The sequence below is a fragment of the Eptesicus fuscus genome, chromosome 5 (genome assembly GCF_027574615.1).
Source record: "Eptesicus fuscus isolate TK198812 chromosome 5, DD_ASM_mEF_20220401, whole genome shotgun sequence".
Lineage (NCBI taxonomy): Eukaryota > Metazoa > Chordata > Mammalia > Chiroptera > Vespertilionidae > Eptesicus > Eptesicus fuscus.
This window is the reverse complement of record NC_072477.1, coordinates 46296845-46312328: the sequence shown is the minus strand read 5'-3', so window position 1 is coordinate 46312328 and position 15484 is coordinate 46296845. Positions and strand designations below refer to the sequence as shown.

The window sequence follows — 15484 nt, the reverse complement described above, 5'->3', positions numbered from 1 at the left end:
GGGAGGCTCCTCAGAGGAGAGAACTCTTCTAAGATGTCACAATCACATCTGCTGAGCTGAAGCTGATTTCACTTCCCTATGTTTGTTAATGGGCCCTTTAAGTGACTCCTGTCATCCCTCTCCACACGTTGCTGATAATGTGGTTGGACCATCAGAGGCCTTTGGTGGATCCATAAGGGAAGGATGGGTAGGACAGCATTTCCTCCCATCTTCCTCTGGAGAGAAACTTCAGGTCAGATCCTTCCACACCCCTGGCTGATCCCTGACCTCTGCGTCGCTGGCCTGCCCACTCCGATCACTGCTCCGCCCCCTCCTCCCTGATATTCATGCTGACTCCATCTTGGCCAAGCCCAGGTCCTGACCCAGTTATGAGCAACTACATCCAGGAAACCAAAGGCATAGAAGGCCAAGTGCAACCGTCTACAGTGGCCGCTGCCCCAAACAGGGTTGAGCCCTGCTCCTTCCTTTCCAGACCTGCTATCCAGACCCCCTCAGCTCATTCCTTTCAGTAGATTTTCTGGCCTCTTACTCTTGGTGTCTATCATTCAATCCACATAGAATATTTTCATTCTTCTACCCACACCAAACATGTTTAGAGAACCTATCATGAGCCAGACACTGTACTAAATGTTTTCCTATCATCTCATTTAATCCCCAAGTTGAATACCTTTATATAATTATTATTTTTATAGAGAGATGAAAAACTGAGACTCAAAGAGTGTAGGCCATGTCCATGTGTTTTGACTGTCGGCTTTCCAATGTCCCCTTCCTATTTGAGAGGAAACAATTATGGTGGCAGCATTAGGGTGTAAGTGGATGTGATAAACCATCTCCCACACAAAAACCAAAGAGAGAAAATCCTCCTTCCCCCAACCTCAGTATCAGTGAGATCACTGGCTTGGCCAATCAGGTACTTCTGTATTGAATCCCAAGTCAGTAAAGCCAAGCTGTTATCAATGGGCATCAGAAATGGTGGAGGCATCTTGAACAGATTGTTCCAGCTTCTTTTTTTTAAAAAAAATAACTGATTTAAAAGAGATATAAAGAGAAACATTTATTTGTTGTTCCACTCATTTATGCACTCATTGGTTGCTTCTTGTGTGTACCCTGACTGGGGATCAAACCTGCAACATTGGCACATTGGATGAGCGCATCCAACCAACTGAGCTACCCAGCCAGGGACATTTGAGCTTCTTTGGTTCCTGCTAGTCCAGCCTCCCATTGAGTCTGAGTCCCTCTAGCCTTCCAGTAAATCCCTTTGTGCTGAGTTGGCAAGAACCTGATTGATGTAGGGAGAGCCAGGAACCAACAACATCTTCTTTCATACTCAGAGTTATCCACTTTGTCAAAAAACATCTATCACAGGAGGGAGCTAGGTGGAATTCCAGGATGATGGTAAAGGAAGCAAGGATGACAGCGTGCAGCAGGCCAAACAGCAACCAGTCCAGCTTGAAACTGGGGAATCTGTAGGAGAACAGAGGCCTTCAGGAGTGATGTCTCCAAGAAAAAAGTGAAACTGATGAACCTGGCAATGTGTTTTAACCTTCTGAGCGGTGCTCTTTGACAGTTTGAAGACAGATTTATTAAAAGTATATAGAAAAGTTAAATGAATGAATGACAAAGTGATTATTAACCCCAGGGGGGGGGGGAAAGGCATAAATAAGTAAGGAAATGTTCATCTCAATATGCTAAAGCTCAACTTTGAACTGTGAATAATATTTACATGTCATAATGATGTGAATAAATTTTTATCTTATCTCAATTAAGAGAAGGATGGGGAGTGAGGAAAATTATGAGCATTAGGCCATCTTTCATAGTAGGAAGTCAATAGATAAATAATATTGAAAAGTCAGGAAATAGCTTTATATTAATGTGGTTAATTTTTTTTGAAATATGCAGCTGAATAACAAAAGAACAGTTTCAAGGGTTGAAAGTGTTGGCTTCTAGGGAGTGGAGCTCAAATGTCGGGGAGGGAATAGTGGTTTTTAGTTATAATACTTATAAAGTATTTGTTCTTTAAACTAATGTTATTCTGAGAGAGTGTGCATGTGGGTTGCCATGTCTGCATGCACTAGTTTGCAACCTTCCCCGCCCCCGCCCACCCCCCAAAGAAATTCCTTTTGGTGATGAAAAAATAAATAAATAAAATACAATGTTATTTTTATTAAAATTTAAATTTAAAAAATAGGTGGAAAAAAATTAGGTGGGATCAGACTAATAGAAAAAAAAGGCAAATAAAATCACAGCTCAACATAACAGAGTTCAGTTTCGTAGTCACTAAGAATAACTGAGCATTTACTGCACATCAATCACTATATATTATTATAATTCCCATTTTATAGATGAGACTTAGCGAGACTCACATAGTTAACATGTAGCAGAGACAGGATTTCAACCAGGAGTTCTGTCTCCAGAGTCCCATTTATGCTGTGCCCTAAAGCTCCAAGCCCTGCAGTAACCATTAGGAAGAGCAGAGGTAGGGGAGGCAGGGGTGTGCAGTGTACCCAGGATCATTCCTGAAGTGCCACATCAGGCCAGCAGGCTCCTCCCCTCTACTCTTCTAATACTTGCCAGAGGATACAGCTTTGGGTTTGGGATAAAGCCTGAGAAGAGAACAACCTGCCTGGGGAAGCCTGCTAGTGAGAGTGGCATGGAGGTGGGGTTGAGGGTGCTCAGGAGAAGCGGAGCAGATGTAACTCTGGCCATCCATGAGGGATAGAGGATGGAAAAGGAAAGATAGCTCCATCCAGAAGTAAAATATGACCATGGCTGGGCAGATCAGTTGGTTAGAGCATCACCCTGATACGCCAAGGTTGTGGGTTCAATCCTGGTCAGGGCACATACAAGAATGAACTAATGGCCCAACTGGTGTGGCTCAGTGGTTGAGCATCAACCTATGAACCAGGGTGTCATGATTTGATTCCCGGTCAGGGCACATGCCTACATTTCTGGGCTGGATCCCCAGTAAGGGGCATGCAGAAGGCAACCAATCAATGATTCTCTCTCATAATTAATGTTTCTATCTCTCTCTCCTTCTCCCTTCCTCTCTGAAATCAATAAAAATATATTGCCCTAGCTGGTTTGTCTCAGTGGATAGAAGGGTTCTGGGTTCGATTCCCAGTCAAGGGCACATACCTTGGTTGCAGCTCAAATCCTGGTCCTGGTTGGGGCACATGCACATGGATGTTTCTCTGTGTCTCTTCTTTTCCCTTTCACTCTCTCTAAAAATCAATGGAAAAATATCCCCAGGTGAGGATTAACAAAAACAAACAAATAAATACATACATAAATAAAATATAATATATATTTTTTAAAAGACTCAACCAATGAATGCATAAATAAGTGGAAAAATAAATTGATGTTTCTCTTTCTCTCTAAAATCAATCAACCAATAAATCAATCGATCAATAGAAGTGAAGTACACCATGGTGTACCATGCTCAGAGTAAAACTACTTATTTATCAGTTTGTCCCCAACCTGCATGCTCCCCACCCAGTCTCCAACAGGAAAGCTAGACTAACCACACATCCAACCCACTTACACAGTTTGTTTTTTTAAAAACATTTTTTAATTAATTTCAGAAAGGAAGTGAGAGGGAGAGAGAGATAGAAACATCAATGATGAGAGAGAATCATTGATCGACTGCCTCCTGCATGATCCCTACTGAGGATCAAGCCCAGAACCCAGGCATGTGCCCTTGACTGGAATCGAACCTGGGACCTTTCAGTCCACAGGCTGACACTCTATCCACTGTGCAAAACCAGCTAGGGCCCACTTACACAGTTTGTAAATTGGAAAATATAGGAGTCTCTCAAAATAGAATAAAAAAGATGAGAAATATGGAAAAATGTTCAGAAGCATAAAGAACAGATCTGGAAAGTCCAACATTTGTTTAAAGTGAGTACAGTATTAGGAAAGAAGAGAACAAATTTAGTCAAATCTTTGACTAAAAGAAAAAAAAGGATAAAAATTTTCATATTAAGGAAACTCCCTAACTGCCAAGCTGGGTTAACAACAACAACAAAAAATTTTTACCAAGGTACATCATGATAAATTTCAGAACTCTAAAAAATCCTAAAAGAATTCAAAGGTAGAAAAGCATCTTGCCTTAAGAAGAATACAAATCAGATCAACAACAGACTTCTCACTTATCAAATCAAACTGTCCACTAAGTATTAGAATGAAATGATATCTTACCACACACATTTGATATGAAAAGGATTACTCTAGAAAGTATAAAAATGTTAAAGAATCCCAAAAAAGAGAATAATATGAGATATAAGAAATAGCTTAGGCTGAGTATCACTCCCTCCTCCCTGCCAAAATGGAATGCAGCTGAAAAAAAAAAAAAAGAATTATTTAGGGGTTGACACTTAAAGGACTCTCAATCAAACTGCCAAATTTTAATGACATGCATTATATTTCCTTCTTTGTGAGCCCAATACTACTTCTACAGAATGTCTTAGAATCACCAGACCCCTTAAATTTATTGTTTCAGAATTTCTGGGGGTGGGGCTGAGAAATGTAAATCTTTTTAAAAATATGTTATTGATTTTTGGAGAGAGGAAGGAGAGAGGGAGAGAAACATTGATAAAAGAGAAATATCCATTGACTGCCTCCTGCACGCCCCCTACTGGGGATGCAGCCAGCAACCTGGGCATGTGCCCTGACCAGGAGTTGAACTGGCAACCTCTTGGTGCATGGAATGACACTCAACCAACTGAGCCACACCAGCCTGGCAAGAAATGTAATCTTTAACAAGTTCCTTAGGAGATTCATATCTACACTAAAATGAGACCCAATGCATATTGTTTTAAAGGGAATTACATATAATCATTAAAAATCTTATTTATTGGTTTTTAATTTCTAAAAATGACCTATAAGCAAAGAATGAACTAGTTTATCTATAGGTATGGGTCAAAACGTAATGTTATAAACCTTGACAACACGAAAAATATATTACTATCAAATTTGGAAAGTGAAAAGGGGAGAAGAGGTAGAAGGAAAGGATTTTGCTCTGGTTTATATGATTTTAAATTATAATGGAAATCTCCTAAGGGAAATGACTGATACCAGGGCTGGGGCAGGAAAAGTACAAGGTGAACCTAGAACTTCTTGTGCTAGAAAGAAAGGAAGTGCTCAAAATTGGGTGGTAACTAACGTCTCAAGGACCAGGGAGCCGACTTAAAGAGCCCTCCACTGGCCAGATTTGGAATAATTTGAGTATTGAAATAAATAATGATAAAAATATAGTTATTGAATAATTTTAAAAGAATCCATGTGTTATAATCTGATATTTTAAAATGAAAATTAAAACAAGGAGAGAAAAAGGAAGGAGATTTTTTTAAAGAAAAATGTCAACTCACAAAAATAGAAGAAATTATGGAATTATAAAACGCACTACTTTGCCACCAGGTAATATTGAGTGATTCAGGCAATACTCATCAATTGGAGAACAAAATACTCAGGTGGGCTCTAAGTATCACCCCACAGACTACTCATTAATAACAAAGAGAAAAGGGTACTTGTACAATGGAGGATTCTGGTAGATACCATATTAATAAAATGTCCAAATTTAGCATCAGTAATTATCAGACAGCCCCAGCCGGTTTGGCTCAGTGGATAGAGGGTCGGCCTGTGGACTGAAGGGTCCTGGGTTCAATTCCAGTCAAGAGCTTGTACCTTGGTTGCAGGCTCGATCCCCAGCCCCAGTTTGGGCACATGCAGGAGGCAACCAATCGATGTGTCCCTCTCATATCGATGTTTCTCTCTGTGTGTCTCTCCCTCTCCCTTCCACTCTCTAAAAACCAAAGAAAAAATATCCTCAGGTGAGGATTAACAAATCCTATATAATAAAACCCTACTATGCAAAGCTAGAAAGTAAGAAAGTGCTCAAAAATATATGGTAACTAATGCATCAAGGACATAATCCTATCAATGCTACATTTTTTTTTTGAGTGGGAGAATTATATTGTGGTTATGAAGAATGTAATTATTCTTAGGACAGGCATGTGGAGGTATTTAGGGGAACAATGGCATTATGTCTGCAACTATGCCTCAAATGGTTCAACAAAAGGAGAATATGTATATTGTACAGTGAGAGAAAGCTAAATATGGCAAGCTGTTGTAGTTAGTTGATAAATCTAGGTGAATTCTTGCAACGTCTCTGTAAGTGCAATCTTTCAAAATCAAAAGTTGGGAAAGTAATACATAACACTTATTATGGTAATTAGCAGAAAAACTAAAAATAAGCATTGTTGAAAGTGATCATTTTGGGGGATTAACACTGGGATGAGTGAAAAAGACTTCTAGTTTTCATTTTTCAGTTTTTGAACTTTTTTTTTGGTTTTGCTACATTTCTATGTTACTTTATGATTTAAAAAACTAGGTTAATTAATAAAACAAAATATGTACAACTGAGGTTGGTCTGAGGATAGTAAACTTGTATCTCTGGAGGCCTCTTCATTCCAGAAAAGAATTAATAAATATCATGTTTAGTGCCCATTAATGCTCATCAAACTTTTAGACCTATTAATGAGTGCTGAGGTTCTTAGAGCTTGGTTAGGCTTCCTCAGCTTTGTTTATACGCAACAGTAGCATTTATTAAAGGGTATTTGCATTCTCTCTCTCTTTTTTTTTTTAAAATGTTTTTTATTGTTTTTAGAGATAGAGGAAGGGAAGGGAGAGAAAGATAGAAACACTGATGAGAAACATCCATCAGCTGCTTCCTGCACGCCCCCTACTGGGGATTGAGCCTGCAACTCTGGTTTGTGCCCTGGCCAGGAATCAAACTGGTGACCTCTAGGTTCAAAAGTCGATCCTCAACCACTGAGCCACACCAGCCAGACAAGGGAATTGCATTCTTATTGATAAGAACATTAAATATCACTAATATGAAGACATATGAAGATGTAAATATTCTTCAAAAACTGATGAAAATGACAAAACAAGTAGAATGATATCTTGATTTTTATGTCCTATATTTTTTGCCAGGAAGTTCTCTGTCAACCTACCTAGTCCCTAATTTAGTCTACAAAATAATTACAAAAACTAATAAGTTTCATATTTTATTCTATCTTTTAACTCACTTCAATCAGTGGGGAGAAATGACTTGCCCAAATCACACTGCTTATTATTGGCAAAAACCAGGCCTCTTTCCATATATCTGTCCTAACAGTCTTGGTCCTGGTTCATCATGCTGTGTGAGTGTGGACAGTCACTTAGACTCTTCTGGCCTCCATTTTCTTACCTATAAAATGCAATAATAAGACTAGATTGCCGAAACTGGTTTGGCTCAGTGGATAGAGCGTCAGCCTGTGGACTGAAAGGTCCCAGGTTCGATTCCAGTCAAGGGCATGTACCTTGGTTGCGGGCACATCCCCAGTGGGGAGTGTGCAGGAGGCAGCTGATCGATGTTTCTCTCTCATTGATGTTTCTAACTCTCTATCTCTCTCTCTCTTCCTCTCTGTAAAAAATCAATAAAATATATATTTTTTAAAAAATTAGATTAACACAAAATCAGCCCCCATAGTTGCTGATGGTAGCCATGTATTGCAGTTAGAGAAATGAAGGTCTAGCAAGGCTCTGCAACTTAGTAAGGTTCACCCTGCAAGGCAACCTTGATCTTTGCACACATATTCATTTTATACAATAGTCTCCCCCCTTATCGACAGTTTCACTTTTCACAGTTTCAGTTACTTCAAATATTAAATGTCCCCAACCATTGATATCATTTGTTCCTGACATCCAACCATTGACATAGTCATGGCTCAGTGACCCAAGATCACCCGGAAGCAGATGATCCTTCTCTGACAAATCCTCAGAAGGTCAATAGTAGCCTCACACTGGTTACAATGCCTAAGTCATTGATCTCACTTCATCTCATCACATAGGCATTTTATCATCTCACATCATCACAAGGGTGAGTACAGTACAATAAGACATTTTGAGAGAGACTAGTCACATAACTTTTATTACAGTACTAGAGGCTCGATGCACGAAGATTCATGCAAGAATGGGCCTTCCTTACCCTGGCTGCCGGCACCGCCTTCACTCCGGCTGGAGCTGCCTTTTCGCTCCAGCCCGGAGCTACCTTTCCGCCTTCCCACGCTGCCCAGAGGCCCGGAGCGGCTGGGGTGGTGTGGGATGCCATGGCATGCAGGAGGCAGCCAATCAATGATTCTCTTTCATCATTGATGTTTCTCTCTCTCTCTCTCTCCCTCTCCCTTCCTCTCTGAAATCAATTTTAAAAATATTTTTTAAATCAACCAATGAATGCATAAATTTTTCTTTCCCTCCCTCTCTCTGTTTCTCTCTCTCTCCTCTCTCTCTCTCCCTTCCCCTCTCTCTAAAATCAATAAATTAAATTTTTAAAAATATATTATATCCCTGGCTGGTTTGGCTCAGTGGATGGAGTGTCGTCCTGGGTTTGAGTCCAGTCAAGGGCATGTACCTCGGTTGCAGGTTCCCCAGCCCTGGTCAGAGTGCGTGCAGGAGGCAACCAATCCATGTGTTTCTCTCACATGGATGTTTATCTCTGTCTCTCCCTCTCCCTTCTCTCTAAAAATCAATGGAAAAATATTGTTGGGTGAGGATTAACAAATAAAAAATATATTATACATACCATTAATGGAACACTCTAACACTGTAAAAGTAATGAGAAAGCTCTTTGTAGATTGATATGGGAATATCTCAAAAATAATTTAAATAGAAAGAAAGAAAGAAAGAAAGAAAGAAAGAAAGAAAGAAAGAAAGAAAGAAAGAAAGGCATAGAACAGCTGGGTCTGGTACAATATATGCTAAAATTTGTGCAAAAGAATATGCATATTTGTATTGGATTTTACAGGCATAAAAGCTCTCTGGAGCAATAAGTAAGAAATGATTAACCAGGAAACCTATTGGGGAAGGGTGAGAACTGGGTGAATAGGGTTGGGAAGAAATCTTTTCACTGTATACCTTTCTATGCTTTTTGGTGTTTGAACCACCTGAAGGTATTACTCATTCAAAAATTGAACAAATAATCGTTAACCAGTCTATGCAACCCAAAAATACTGGAAACATACTTGCAGAATATATAACAGAAAATGTTAATATCCATCTATACTAATAAAAGGGTAATATGCAAATTGGTCACAACGCCCTCACAGTAACAACCGAACAGCAGATTGCAATTGCGTAGGGTGACAAGGCCAGCAGGGGGGTTAGCGACGGATGACCAAACAACTGACGAGCAGGCTGCATGGGGCAACCAGGCTGGCAGAGGGGGGCAGTGAAGGGTGACCAGGCCGGCAGGCAGAGGTAGTTAGGGGTGATCAGGCTGGCAGGGGGGGGGCAGTTAGGGGTGATCAGGCAGGCAGGCAGGTGAGCAGTTAGGAGCCAGCAGTCCCAGATTTTGAGAGGGATGTCTGATATCCCCAAAGGGGTCCCAGATTGGAGAGGGTGCAGGCTGGGCTGAGGGGACACCCTCTCCCCGTGCACGAATTCTGTGCACTGGGCCCCTAGTATTGTATAAATTGCTTTCTAAATAGCAAACAGAAAATGAATAAAGGGTATCAACAGAAAAATGAATAAAGGGTATAAACAGATATTTCTAAAATCCCAATAGAAATATTGTTCAATCTTAGCAATCAAATGCAAACAAAGAAAGAGAGCATATTTTAATTCTCCATGTTAGGCCAAGATTTTTCAAAATCATAATACCCTGTAGTAGTGTGGGTAGGGACACACACTGGCATCCTTGGTGGGATAGCAATTGGCACAATTTCTTCAGAGGGCAATTCAGTAATATGTATCAAAAACTTCAAAATTACTCATAACCTTTGGCAAAGTAATTCCACATCTAAAAAGTCTTCCATGATAATCATCCCTATCAGAACAAAGGCACAGACAGCCATGCGCCCAGGGGTATGACACCATTTAGTGCAGCCTCTAACCAGGCTCACCAGTGGTGGTGAATGTGCCTGTGGGGATGAGGGGGGGTTCCCTCAGCAGGTCCCTCAGCAGGTGCCAGGAGCACCCAGGGCTGCTGACCCTACACAGTCAGTGCTGTGTTGTTTGTGGATGAAGACTGGAAACCAGGAAGCTGGCACTAAGGAATCATGCTTTGCTGCCACCTAGTGCTCCCCAGGTAATTGCACCCAGCCAGGGAGGAAAACTGTCTCCCCATTAAGTAACTTCGTACCAAGGGGCCCGCTCCTCTATGTTTAGCTAACAAACACTAATAAAGTATTTACCATGTTCTAGGCATTGTGCTCTGCATTTATTAACATTCCCTCTTAATCCTCATAACAGCCCTATGAAATAGGTACTTTTATCATCCTCATTTTATAAATGAGGGAACTAAGGTAAAGAGAGGTTAGATAACTACCTCAAGGTCACATAACTCCTAAGTGGGTGAGTCCAGGATTAGAACAAGTGGCAGATTGGCACCAGGGTCTGCGCTCTAAGCCAGCTCCTCCATGAGGGTCAAAGGTCTGGATGATACTAACAGCATTCAGAACCTCACAGCCCACACAGCAACTGCTATCCCCCTTTCCCTAACACATCTGCCCCAAAGAAGTTCACACAGGGACTGAGTTCACCTCTGCCCTACAGCAGTCTCACCTGAGTCAGAGACAAACATTGTCCCAGGATAAACTCAGTGGATTTAAAAAAAATTTTTTTTAATATTTTTATTGATTTCCGAGAGGAAGGGAGAGGGAGAGGTAAAAACAAAACAAACAAAAAAAACATCAATGATGAGAGAGAATCATTGTTCAACAACTTCATGCACACCCCACACTGGGGATTGAGCCCACAACCCGGGCATATGCCCTGACCGATAATCAAACCATGACTAACTGGTTCATAGGTCGATGCTCAACCACTGAGCCATGCCAGCTGGGTTAAAAAAAAATCTTATTTGTAAAATATTTCATACTATATACATAAATATATAAGAAATAACATAACAAATATTCAGTAACCACAAGCAGCTTAAAAATAGCATGTTTCCAATAATGGTGCATCAGTGATGAGTTTTGCTTTCATAGCAATCCCTTTCCTTTTTAATAAACAGTCCTCCCCTATTATAGTTCATTGTATCCTGCTGGGACATCTGCATTTGGGTAAGAACGCAGTTGCTTCACAGTGGAGCTGAGAAAGCTTCTCCATTATTTGTGATGGTCTAAGAAAGTAGCGCCTCCCCACCAAGTCTGTGAACCCCTGGGCTCTGAGAAGTTATTGAAGGAATGGAAAGCCCAAGTGCTTAGCTGACATAATTTGTAGCCCAGAGTTATTAACCCAGGGACCTTTGACTCCTCGGCAAAGTTGGAGTCACATGCAAAGTTTTATGTGGTGCCTTTTCTTGTAGAGGGAGGGGTCCATTCCATGTCTCTTGTCAGAGTCTCCAGGAGGTCTGAGACCTTCCAAAAAGGTTAAGAATCATTCCTATAGAAGAGGGGTTGGCAAATGGCCCACAGCTCAAATCCAGCTTGCTTTTGTACAATCCATAAGCTAAGAATGAAAATTTTCTATCTTTAAATGGTTTAAAAAACTCAAAAGAATATTTTATGATATGAAAATTATATGGGATTCAAATTTATGTCCATAAATAGTGTTATTGGACCACAGGCACTCTCATTCATTGTATATTGTCATGCCCATTGTTGCACTACAAGAACAGAGATATAGCCCAGGCAGTGTGGCTCAGTGGTTGAGCATTGACCTGTGAACCAAGAGGTCACGATTCGATTTTGGTCAGGGCACATGCCTGGGTTGATCCCCAGTGTGGGGCATGCAGGAGGCAGCCGATGAATGATTCTCTCTCATCACTGATGTTTCTATCTGTCTCTCTCACTTCCTCTCGAAATCAATAAAAATTTATTTTTAAAAAAGAATAGCGATATATAGTTGCAACAGAAATGCAAAATAGCAAAATTTTTGCTATCATATGGCCCTTTTCCAAAAAAGTTTGCTGACTAGATGGGACTAGATAGTACATCTTATATTCCTCTATTTTTCATTTGTATGTGCAAGCTGTTATGATTGATAAAGTGTAAATCATTTAAATATATTATTTATATAGTGCACATTAATCATCGGAACCCTCTTACTGTATGTGGGGAATTCCCACCATGTGAGTCTTGCTGGAGAGTCAGCCTCCCTGTACAGAAGGCCCAAGGCTTCTTTCTCTCACCTCCCTCGAAGCCAGGACACGGAGATGTGACTTGGAATCAGCCCATAGAGACCCCATCTAGGGCTTTGAAGCTGGAGTGAGTCACACAAAATGGTAGTGACAGGGATCATTCTGGCAGCAGTGGAGACTACAGCAGTTACCTCTGACTTCCAAGAGCAGCGGGGCCAGCAGGATGGGGGCGCCTGCAGCAGTGGCCTATTTATGGTTGCATGCACATCAGTGGTCCCCTCACCAGACAGTCCCTCAAGTACGGTTTTGTCTTTAGTCCTGGCCGTGTATCCTCCATGTGTACCTGGCCAGGACAAGCTCAGGCACTATATGAGTCTGCATCACGTACTAGTACTGTCTGCAGCAGAGAGGAGCTGAAAGCAGAGGTCAGTAAGGATGCACTCCAGACAATGGCTGATCCACCTTGTATCCTCGGTGCCTAGGATAGTGGCTGGTGCTTGAAAAGTGCTCACTGAATACTTGTTGATGTGAGTACCAGTGAGTATGTGCATGACACTGGCAATGAGAGTTCATGTATCAGGGTTTCATGAGAAGCGGATATAAAGGCAGCTGTGCACTTTGAACCCTGTATAGGGCTTCCTAGGTTTCCCAGACCATCATGGCTCCAGTGATGAGAAATGGTCAGAACTTGGGGATTAGTGTGAATTTGACCCTGGGCTATGAGCCAGCCTGAGCCCCCTCAGATTATGCCTTCATCTCTTAGAAGGCAGCTGGTCAAAAAGCATGTGTGTATGCACTGGGAAAACATTGAACAGCGCGCACACCAGGTATACTCTGGCCCTGGATCGCAGCCTGCCATGAAGCAAGAAACAATATTGGTACCAAAAACCTTTTCTGGTGGGTTTGTAATTTAGAAAGAAGTGATTACAGTGATGACTAAAAATCAGCAACATCTCTTTACTTCTGGATTTATCTATGTGTGGTGGGTGACAGATTTTTAAAGATCTGGAAGAGAGCAGCCAAGATGGCTTAACAGGACTTCTAGACCCAGTACGTGGCATAAGAATTAGTTTTACTTGTGTCCCCCACCATAATTTGCAACTTTGTTGAGAAGACATGATCTTCCCCTGCCAAGGGTGAAGATTTAGGCAGCACAGGATTTTTGTCTGTCTTCCTGTCACATTTAATCAGATAATCTCACTGTGTTACTGGTAAAGTATTTAGTCACATCTAACAGTCAAAACTACAAACTTGGCATTAACTCTTGCTAATTTGAGCTTGCTTCAGGCCTGAAACTTATAGCAGAGCAACGGGATGGAGTCCTGTGCTTTCTCTTCTTTCCTCCTCTCCAACTCCCCCACATGCTAGCTGTTCTACCACTGCCTCAGAAGCTGAGGGAGAACCACAAGAGAGAACACAGTTCTGACTTACCTGTTTGGCTCTGTGCTCTCTGGGCCTGCCTGGTGATGAGAGCTGGCTTTCTCTTGGGTCGACACTTCCATGAGTTTTCCAGAGGTTCCTGCTGGGCACCCCTTTACCCTGGCAGGTGCATCTCCCACCTCGCTGTTCACTTGTTTTCTCCTCAGTCCTGAGGCACCAGGCAGTACATCCAAGTCCTTTTCTGCTGAGGTCCCTTGGCTCTGCTGGTGGCCCGTTGGACAATGTCCAATATGACCTCACCGATGGTCCATGGGAAAAAGTCAAGCATCCTTGGCCATGAGAAAGAACTGTCACCAAAGTAGCTTTGCCTTTCTCTCGCCCCCTAGGTTTCCTAGCTGAGTGACATACCAGCTTTCAGCCCACCTGTGCTTTCTTTCCCAGTCCTGAGCCAGGCACCAGTTTTCCGGGTGTCCTAACTGCAGAGAACACATTTCCAAACTCTCTGAGTTGACCTCTTGAATCAGCTTATAATATTGTCACTTCTGCCAAAATGGGGGTTGGAACTCACAGCAACAACTTTATTCAAAAAATATTTTTATCCATCTTCTTACCAAATCATCTGTTCTCTCAAAACTTGTATTCTTGAAGTAGATTAAGGGGCTCAAAAGCCATGAAACAAGTTCTCCTGTTTTCCCCTTAGGATCCTCAAATTTGAGGCAGAAGAGTTCCATTCTAATAACTTGTATGTTAGTTACTTATTGCTGCAAAATAAATTACCCCCAAACTTAGTGGTGTAAACAATAAATATTGATTATTGTTCACAGCTTCTCTGGGCCAGGAATTCAGGAATTAAGTAGTTCTGGCTTACTTAGGTAGTTCTGGCTCAGGGTCTTGTGAGGTTCCAGTCATGATATCAGCCTGACAAGGGCTGGAGGGTCACTTCCAATGTGGTTCACTCACTTGGTTTGCAAGTCAGTGCTGGTTGTTAGTGGAGGCCTCAATTCCTCTCCACTGGCATTCTCCACAGGCTGCTCCAGTGTTCTCAGGGCATAGCGGCTGGATTCCCGCAGAACAAGCAACAAGGCGAAAGCAGCACCTTTAATGATCTAACCTCAGAAGTCATATACTGTCACCTCTGATTCTTTAGTCATGTCGACCAGCTCTGATTCCCCATGGAAAGAAACTACACAAAGGCATAAATACCAGGAATCTAAGATCACTGGGGACCATCTTGGAGACTGCTTGCCAAACCCTGTTACACTTAAAATGACCATTATCCCCTAAAACAAACTGAACAAAGTAAGTAAACGAGAGACCATAAATTTAGATTGTTTTAATCAAAACTGCTTTGGAGCCCTCGCCGGGTGGCTCAGTTGGTTGGAGTGTCCACGGATGCACCCAAAAGATCTCAGGTTTGATTCCTCATCAGGGCACACACCTAGGTTTCAAGTTCGATTCCAGGTATGGGAGGCAACCAATCAATGTTTCTGTCATTGATGTTTCTCTATCTCTCTTTCCCTTAATCTCTCTATATAATTAATAAACATATCCTCAGGCCCTAACTGGTTTGGCTCAGTGGATAGAGCATCAGCCTGCGGACTGAAAGGTCCCAGGTTCGATTCCGGCCAAGGGCATGTACCTTGGTTGCGGGCACATCCCCAGTAGGAGGTGTGCAGGAGGCAGCTGATCGATGTTTCTCTCTCATCAATGTTTCTAACTCTCTATCTTTCTCCCTTTCTCTCTGTAAAAAATCAATAAAATATATTTAAAATAAAATAAAAATATCCTCGGGTGAGGATAAACACACACACACACACACACACACACACACACACACACACACACACCTGCTTTGGGGAATTCTTGATCTTCAAAACTGTATCTGCCACCTGGCCCTCTCCACATTTGTTCCTCATCTAAATGGGTCCAGAACTCTCCTTGAAGAAAGGCAGTACCCCAGCCTGATCTAAGGGTTCATTT

At 41.7% G+C, this 15484-nt stretch overlaps 1 long non-coding RNA gene across 1 annotated transcript; it reads right to left on the bottom strand.

The window, feature by feature from the left end:
• Window positions 1-1028: 1028 nt before the first annotated feature.
• LOC129149144 (uncharacterized) lies at window positions 1029-7168 on the bottom strand. The gene is made up of 3 exons (XR_008556109.1): window positions 7089-7168; window positions 3136-3221; window positions 1029-1464 (listed from the first exon to the last, which is right to left on the bottom strand). It is a non-coding gene; the product is annotated as an uncharacterized LOC129149144 (long non-coding RNA).
• Window positions 7169-15484: the final 8316 nt, after the last annotated feature.